This window comes from Protobothrops mucrosquamatus, unplaced genomic scaffold (assembly GCF_001527695.2).
Source record: "Protobothrops mucrosquamatus isolate PMUCROS unplaced genomic scaffold, P.Mucros_1.0 scaffold526, whole genome shotgun sequence".
Taxonomy (NCBI): Eukaryota; Metazoa; Chordata; class Lepidosauria; order Squamata; family Viperidae; genus Protobothrops; species Protobothrops mucrosquamatus.
In genome coordinates, this window is record NW_015386834.1 from 1018713 (window position 1) to 1027446 (window position 8734).

Genomic DNA, 8734 nt, shown 5'->3' on the forward strand with positions numbered 1-8734 from the left:
TTCATGCCACAGGAACAGGAAACTATTCCAAGCAGGGCTAGAGGGTATAAAAAGACCTTCTGCCCATGTGCTCCCTCTCTTTCTTCTCCTCTGCTGCTTCTTGCAAGGACCATCTGTCTTCTGCAATAAACTGTAACCTTCTTCCCAAAGCAGTCGCCATGTTTGCTTATTTATTCCCGGCTTGGATGAACCAGGATGAGGACTTACTTCTAACAACAGCAAGGAGAAAGGGAGATAATATTGATAAAATCTTGAATTCTGCAATTTGGTTGATGTACAAAACTGAGAGCTAATGCAAAATGCAGTATTGTAACTGAAATCATAGAAAAACAATACCTTCATGTATGGGTAAGCCCTTATAAGGTGGAGAAGATTATTATATCAAAGAGTTGAGTTCTACTGTGGGAAGCCTACATCTAAAATATTTTGTGTAACATTCAGCAGTTCAATTATTTTCTCTAAAACTCTAGTCTCATTGTACCATCACATCCACTAACACTTTCTGTATGAGGCATTGGCAGATCACATTGCAGTAGTGAGGAATTTGGCGTAGTGCTGTATTATTTTTATTAACCATGCAATTTTGAGTTCCACATAAACATGTGACAGTGTGTATATCACATGATAGAGTCACCATGTGTAAGTTGGGCAGCCATATAAATTTAATAAGATAAGTAAATAGAAAATCACCAAAAGCAAATTAATATCATTTGCATAACTTATACTTTTAATACAAGTTTATTACTTAATTTTTTAAATACAACTTATTTAACAATCTTAAGTCTTGATTTATGAATACAGTCTTAAAGTAATTTTCAGTTTGAAATAGTTTTCAAAATATTGAAAACAAATCTATATATTACCCAAGACTCCAAATTTATCAAATCCCAAGTTAATGCTAATCCAGAGCAATTTAATTTTCTTATGAAAATGAATCTTGTTTTCTTGCACAGGAAAAGTAAAAATTTGTTTCAACTGATAGAACTGAGCTAAAGCAAAATCATTTTTCCTATGTGCTCTAATTATTTAAATGTTTAGTAATCATTTCTCAACAGATATATTAATAATAAAAATATAAAAATAAAATTCAATATCAGGTAAAGATGAATTGCATGGATTTTGGCATCTGAATGTCTATATTCACTGTCAAGCAGTTTAACAGCATACTGCAAGAAGGTAAAACTAAAGATTGGCTAACAGCTGGCAAAACCTATTTGGCAAGAAAGATCCAACAAAAGGGGTATCACCAGGTAACAACAATCTAACTACCTGCTTACCAAGAATTTTCAAATCACTACCTAGTTGAAAATAAGCTCTTTCCACCTGAGCAGAAAGGAAACTGTCCAAACAGTAGAGCAGCCTCTGATTGATAAGATGATTTTGGAAAACTGAAAGAAAAGAAAGATCAATTTGAATATAGCTTGGACTGATTACAAGAAGGCATTCGATTCCCTGCCTTCCTTGTGTGGGAAGTCACCCCCCCGAAGGAAATATTTTGGGGAATATTATATTTCCCCAAAGGATCTTACAGGTAGAAAAGCAGGCCCAGTTTTTCTTAATAGCCCCAAGCAGAAACTAAGCAAGCCAGCTCTGTAGAAATGCAGATTTGATAATCCCTTTCAGAAAGACTGAGGCCCCATTCATGAGCAGAAAGCCCATTCAAGACAGGATCTTTCAAAATTCCTTGGGCAAGATTTGATAGCTAACAACAGCAGAGTGATAAGATTAGAACCAGCAACTCCTCACCCAAAAATCCAACACAGGACATAGCCATCAGCCACATCCCCAGAGAAGCAGGACATGACCTTTAGGACATAATAGGATTAACCCACCACCATCAGAATACCAAAAGGATATGCTCAAAAGCTTAGATCAAAGTTTATACCACAGGAACAGGAACAACTCCAAACACAAAAGCCTAAGAAAGTATAAAAACCCACCACTCCCAGCACCATGTGGTCAGCTGCCCCAGAGCCACATGCTGTTGTGGTTCTGCTCTTCAATAAACAAGAACCTTCTTTCTAAAGCAGTCTCCATTTTGTTTATTCCCGACTTGGACTGGACCCTGATGAAGATTTATTTTTCAACAATTGGATAACCAAGTGCCTAGAAATAAGGAGTCAATAGAAATATCAGAAACTTTGTGCAAAGATCAATGGCACAATGGAAAACACAGTTTCTAGTCAATGGATAGTATCTGAGACAGCAGAACAGAAGAGAAAGAACTGAAAAAAAATCACAAAATATAAAGACTTGCAAATAGAGGTAATTTGACTGTGGCAAAAGAAAGAAAGATAGTACCCATAGTATTAGGTGTCTTGGGTGTAATCCCAAAACATCTGGAGCCATCAACATTGATAAAATCATCATCAGTCAACTGCAAAAAGTAGTTTTATTGGAATAAATATATCCTGCAATTATATATTTAACACCATCAAACAACATCTGCCTACCCCAGGTCCTTGGGAAGCACTTGACAGATGGATAAAAATGCCAAGTCCAATCTAAACATCTGGCTGTGTGACCAACCATAAAAAATATGTGAATACACTCAGGATTTTCAGTTACAATTATATGTAATTATTTGCAAATTACAATAGATTTTATCACACAATAAGGTACTCCATTCTATGTTTTTCTTCTTCTAAATATATCAAATACTTCAGAAATAATTATTGAGTTTTGATCAAAGACTTACAAAAAGAGGTTTTTACATCCCACATTGTATACCAGATCCATTTCTCTTGTATAATCTTTTTTGTGATATGTTCTTCTTCAGAGTTTGGCATTTGCACTTCTCTTTTTATTAAACTTATTTCTTGCTATGTTCCTTCAGCTACTTTTCTGTCTCCAAATAAGAAACATGATATACCCAAAATTTGCCACTTGGGAACTGTTGAATTTTTTTTTTCATCAGGGTCCAGTCCAAGCCGGGAATAAACAAAATAAAGACTGCTTTAGAAAGAAGGTTGTAGTTTATTGAAGAGCAGAGCCAGACAGAAATGTGGCTCTGGGAAAGCTGACCACATGGAGCAGGGAGTGGTGGATTTCTATACCTTCTTGGGCTTTGTATTTGGAGTTGTTCCTATGGTATGAACTTTGACCTGATGCTCAGTGTGCCCTTCTGGTATTTGAATGGTGGTGAGTTAATCCTATTATGTCCTAAAGGTCATGTCCTGCTTCCCTGGGGCTGTGGCTGATGGCTATGTCCTGTGTTGAATTTTTTTGGGTGAGGGGTTGTTGATTCTAGGGATCTTTGTCTTTCTAATCCTGTCAGCTCTAAGCTTTCTGGCTCCAGTCTTTCTTAAAGGATTATCAAATCTGCATTTCTACAGACCTGGCCTCTGCTTGGGGCAGAGAGACTTGGGGGAGTGGGGGTGGTTTCTGCCTAAGATCTTCTATTATTCCTTTGGGAAAATATATTCTGCTTTCTTTAATATTCCCCAAAATATTTCTTTCTCTGGGGTGGGGGGCTGACTTCCCACAATCCTCCCTTTGTGCCATATAATTATGGGTGACAAACCTCTACTGGCACAAGATTAAAATTTGATCTGGTAAGGGAGACTTGATGGGTGCTTCTATGGGGTCCAGGACGTGGGGAAACAAGCTTTTAAACTGTTAATGAAAAAAGGAAGACACTAATAGAGGCAGCAGAAAAAGATCTCAGCACTGGCTCCCAAAAGGGCAGACTTTCAACCATGAAGGTCTAAAGCCAGGGCAAAAGTTCTGTTGGGTGGAAATTTATAGTGTGCAATATTCTGTGCCAATTCTTTTCAGATGTTGGATATCACTTTGAGCTTCCAGTCAGGTTTGCACATGCCTCCCAAAATTCTTCACAGCCATGTTTGCCTCAGTACATAACCACTGGCTGCCCATTTTGAAGAGTTGTTTACTGCCTTAGCTCTTAGTTTAATGCATCCAGATTTGTGATGTCCAATTGAGGTTAGCCAGTATGCAAGCCAGGCTATTAATATTTCTTAAATTGCACACAGTGAGCCCTAGGATTCCCACTATGAATCCACCAGTGCAACAAATTCAAGGTTTTGAGATCTCTTTCCCGCTACTTCCCCAGTGAGGGCATATGAATTGTAAATTGCCTGGGGGGGCATGGTTCCCTCCCCCATGGAATTTGCAGGAAGGTATGCATGCAAAAACTTTAATGAAACAGAGCAAGAACCAGCCTGGGGAATTTTACATGGAGGTACGTGAAGGGGATAGCCTCAATGTGAGTCTGAATGATGTGTGTGTATGCATGTGTGCAGCTACTCATACAAAACAGGCAATACAAACATCCTGGACAAATTTTCCTCCCACCAGACAGATGTCCAAGGTGTTCAGTACTTGCTGTGCCAACCATTCCCAAATGCCATTGTTCCATGAATCTATACTTAATTACAACATGAATGAGGCAAGAAAGAAAACTTTACAATGAGTTTCCACCCTTCCCCCATAGTCTTTCCAGTTGTCTTCTGAGGCTTCACATGGGGGGCAATGGATCCAGGAGTACTTTCTTCCTCTGCAGCTTTCATAGGCATCTGGGTGATGGAAGATCTGTTCCACTCTGGTTGCATTGTGCAGCGGTTCTCAACCTGTGGGTCATGACCCCTTTGGGGGTCGAACGACCCTTTCACAGGGGTCACCTAAGACCATCGGAAAACACATATTTCTGATGGTCTTAGGAACTTAGTCTAAGATACGCGGCAATGTTCTTTTGCATCCACCTCGGGATCGGGGAATGGCTTTAAAGGCTCTTCGTGCAGTCACGGATGTCCTTCGGTCGGCTTAGTCCGAAAACTTCCTGGGTGTAGGAAGGCACTAAGTGGTGCTAACCGGAGTTGGAAACTTCCTCCGCTGCCCCGATTGCTAGTTCTGGCGGGCTCAATGGGAATCACCTGCGCTAGATGGGAATGGCAAGTCCGGGGGGGGGGAGCAGAGGACTGCCTGCAGGGGGAGGAGTTTGCGACCCTTCCGAGACTGCCCACCTGGTGGGCAGCCAAAGCAGCCGCAGCTCCAGTAGTCTTCGCCTGAAGAGGTGAGAGGCAACCCCGCAGAACAAATGCAGCCATTCTGTTTTAACCCAATCTGCTTCAGCTTCTGTAAACACAGACCTTCAGTATAACTATTATACTGAAATTATAACAGTATAATTTGTAACAATGAAAATACATCCTGCATATCAGATATTTACATTATGATTCATAACAGTAGCAAAATTACAGTTATGTAGCAACAAAAATAATTTTATGGTTGGGGGTCACCACAACATGAGGAACTGTATTAAAGGGTTGCGGCATTAAGAAGGTTGAGAACCACTGATCTAATCTGTACTTGTACCTTTGATTTTTCCCGCCTAAGTGTAAAATCTGGATAGGGCCCATTGTTCAAGTCTGTGAAGAACTTTTTGGATCCTGAGCTTGTCTTCTGAGGTGTTGGCTATTCCTGCCAGCTTAGTGTCATCTGCAAATTTGATGATTTCCCTCATCTAAGTTATTTATGAAGATATTGAAGAGTACTGGGCCTAAGACAGAACCTTGTGGTACCCCACTGCTTACTTTCCTCCATGTAGATGTAGTACCGTTAAGGACTACTCCTTGAATATGGTTTGTCAGCCGGTTACAAATCCATCTGGTGATGATCTGTCTATCCCACATTTTTCTAGTTTACCAAGAAGTAGGTTGTGGTCTACTTTGTCGAATAACTTGCTGAAGTCTAAGTATACTATGTATACTAAGTATTTTGCTGATCTAATAAATTAATCACTCTGCCAAGTAAGATTGGTTTGGCCTGATCTGTTTTTAACAAACCCATGCTGGATTTTAGTTATAACTTTTTTTGTTTCTAGATGTTTGCATATATTTTTTTATTATTATCTTTTCCAGTATCTTCCCAGGTATTGATGTTAGGCTGATTGGTCTGTAGTTTCCTGGGTCTGGTTTCCCCCCCCCTTTTTTTTTGAAGATGGGAACCACATCAGCTCTTTTCCAATCCTCAGGTAATTCCCTGGTGTTCCAGGATTTTTTTAAAGATCTTGTATAATGGTTCAATTAAGTATACATGTCTGAATATGCAGATATGCAGAAACGTAGATGCTGCTATAAGCAAGCAATTAGTGATGGGTTTCCTGTTAACATAATAGTAATTCAGAATGTTCTGAACATTTGCTCTGTATGCTGTGGAATTTAGTGGACTTATTTACAAACAGTTAAGCTCTGTATTTTTTGTCGTCTTCACAGTGATGGAGACAAAGTATGGTTACATGTGCCTAGTCCCATTACATCTACTTGGTTAGAGGTGCGTGAAAGAGTGAAGGAATACAATATCTGGCTACCTACATTTCTCTTCTTTGGATTTCAATGGAATGTAAGCAAATCTAGTTCTTGGACTATGGCCAATATCTATAATGTTACTCATAAAAAATGTTTTTGACATCTTGTGTTTAAAATCCATTACCAGCAATTCTATATGATACGACTTAAATGTAAACTGGAATGAAATGGCATTTAATTTTTGTATAGTTCCAGTTGTTTAGCAGTATGGAAAGGGACTACAGCTACATTTTTTATAATGAAGCTGACCAACATTTTTGGTTTTGGAGAGTTGTGCTGAGTTATAGGAATATATTCCCTGAATTTTACAGCTTTCCAGGGCAAAAATAAGCCCAAAGCTTATTTTTGAAGCACACATTCAAAATGAGCAGGAGGCATAGTTTTGAAAATCTTTATCTATAATATACATGATACATACAGTTTCATTCAGTTCTTGGGAACATCAACAACTAACTCAGGAGATCAGGACACAGGGAAGATTAAGACATGCCCATACCTAGGCTAGATCACATGCTTCACACAGCCAATCCTGTGTCTTAATAAAAAACAGTTCTCATTGGCTGGTTTGTTGCTATGGCTATTCCAGTTCATAAATTCTTACTCACTGACATAATTTGGTTTAATCTAATTTAAATTTAAATCTCTTAATATTTACCCCTATATTTAATAATGTCCTCTTTTTGCTATGTTAAAGCAGAATTTAGTTGTCCACTTCTTGAGGGGCACTTGAACTGTTTCCACAGCATTAAGGGGCTGCCTGAGACCCTGGCATCTCAGGCTATATATTCCGTCTGAAGGATCAGATGCTGTAGAGAAAAAAGTGTGGGAAAACATGGAAACAGGTTGCTAATAAGCCATTTATAACTGGGGAAGGGGAATCTTCACTCAAATAAAGTCAGATATGGAAAAAATAAAAGGAAACAAAAACAGAAAGAGAAAGAGAAAAAAAGAAAGAAAAAGAAAGAAAAGTGATAATTACAAAAGGAGTGGAAGAATCAACAGATAAGCCCATTTCCAAGGGCATACCTAAGTTTTATTTTTGTATGACAAGATGAGATTATCACTTTGTCAACATCCCCTCTCCATGCTGCTGAATCAGTTTCTTTGTTTTGTTACTTTTGTTTGCTTAAAGAAAGGTTACAGCCATGTCATGATGTACAAATGATTTCCAAGATAAAAGGTTGCTGTTGGCTGAAACTTTTTCTTTGGCATTGCAGGTTATTCGAGCTCCAGCTCTCATACTAGGTCCTAAATTTGCATAGGGGATGTCTAGAGGGAATAGTTGTGTTTAGAATAAAGTAAGATTTTCTTTGTACCAAACTCAACTCCTATGACTTAACAGAAATGGATGTGATTTGCTGTTTTCTTTTTTCCAATACTTTTTTGTTTTAGTTTCCCAGTGTAGCTTTAAGCCCAAGGATTTCCATTCAAGTCCAATGCTGCTTGACTTTGCAAGGTCAAGAAGTTAGCTAGATAATTCCTCATCATTGGAGAACAAAAGGGTTGGGTTTAGGGTATCCTCTCCCTTTGCTGCATAGTCTTCCCTGGAAGAAGCATCTAGACCAGCGTTTTTTGAATTTGGCAACTTTAAAATGTCTGGACTTGAAGTCCTCAGCATGGCTGGCTGGGGAATTCTGGGAACTGAACTTCACACATCTTAAAATTGTCAAGTTTAGAAACACTGATTTAGTTTTACTTGTCTGCTGTCACTAATAATGTCCCAAGCTGATTTATTAGCTTTCAACATCTCTTCCAAATTTATTTTTAAAAGTGATTATAAAAATGAAGTCACAATAGAGAATAATTATTTCTGAAAACTATTCTGGTGTATACTGAATTTTAATATGGATTCATTATATTACTTAGTGTTCCTTCTACTTATCATTATTCTAAGACTGAACACATTCATAAACTTTAATTTCTGAAACCTGGATCTTTAATAATGCTGCCTGTTTATATGCACAAGCATCAAAGAGATTTGTCAAATATAATGACAAACTCTACAATGGCAACTTATTTTGCTAGAAGGGATATATATGCACATTTTTCACCTAGAATTTGGGTCATAATGAAAAGTCATATTTTATAGCATATAGAATTAAAGTATTTTGATAAGCTAGCCAATAATATAGCTTGAAGGTCAAATTTGTTATTCAGCCTTTTGGTGAAAGAATTGAAAAGTACACAATGTTTATATCTAGCAAATGTTTTGGAAATGGTGATTGGATTAAGAATATTTCCTTCCCATTTCTGAAGATATCCAGCATTTTGCCAATGTTATATTAACAGAGATGCTTGCCATATATCTCTTGTCATATCTTATGTCAGGGTTCCGACTAATGAAACACTTCAAAGAACTTCCAGGCATTGTTTATCCTAAAAAGCCTTTATTCCTGTGTAACAAAGTG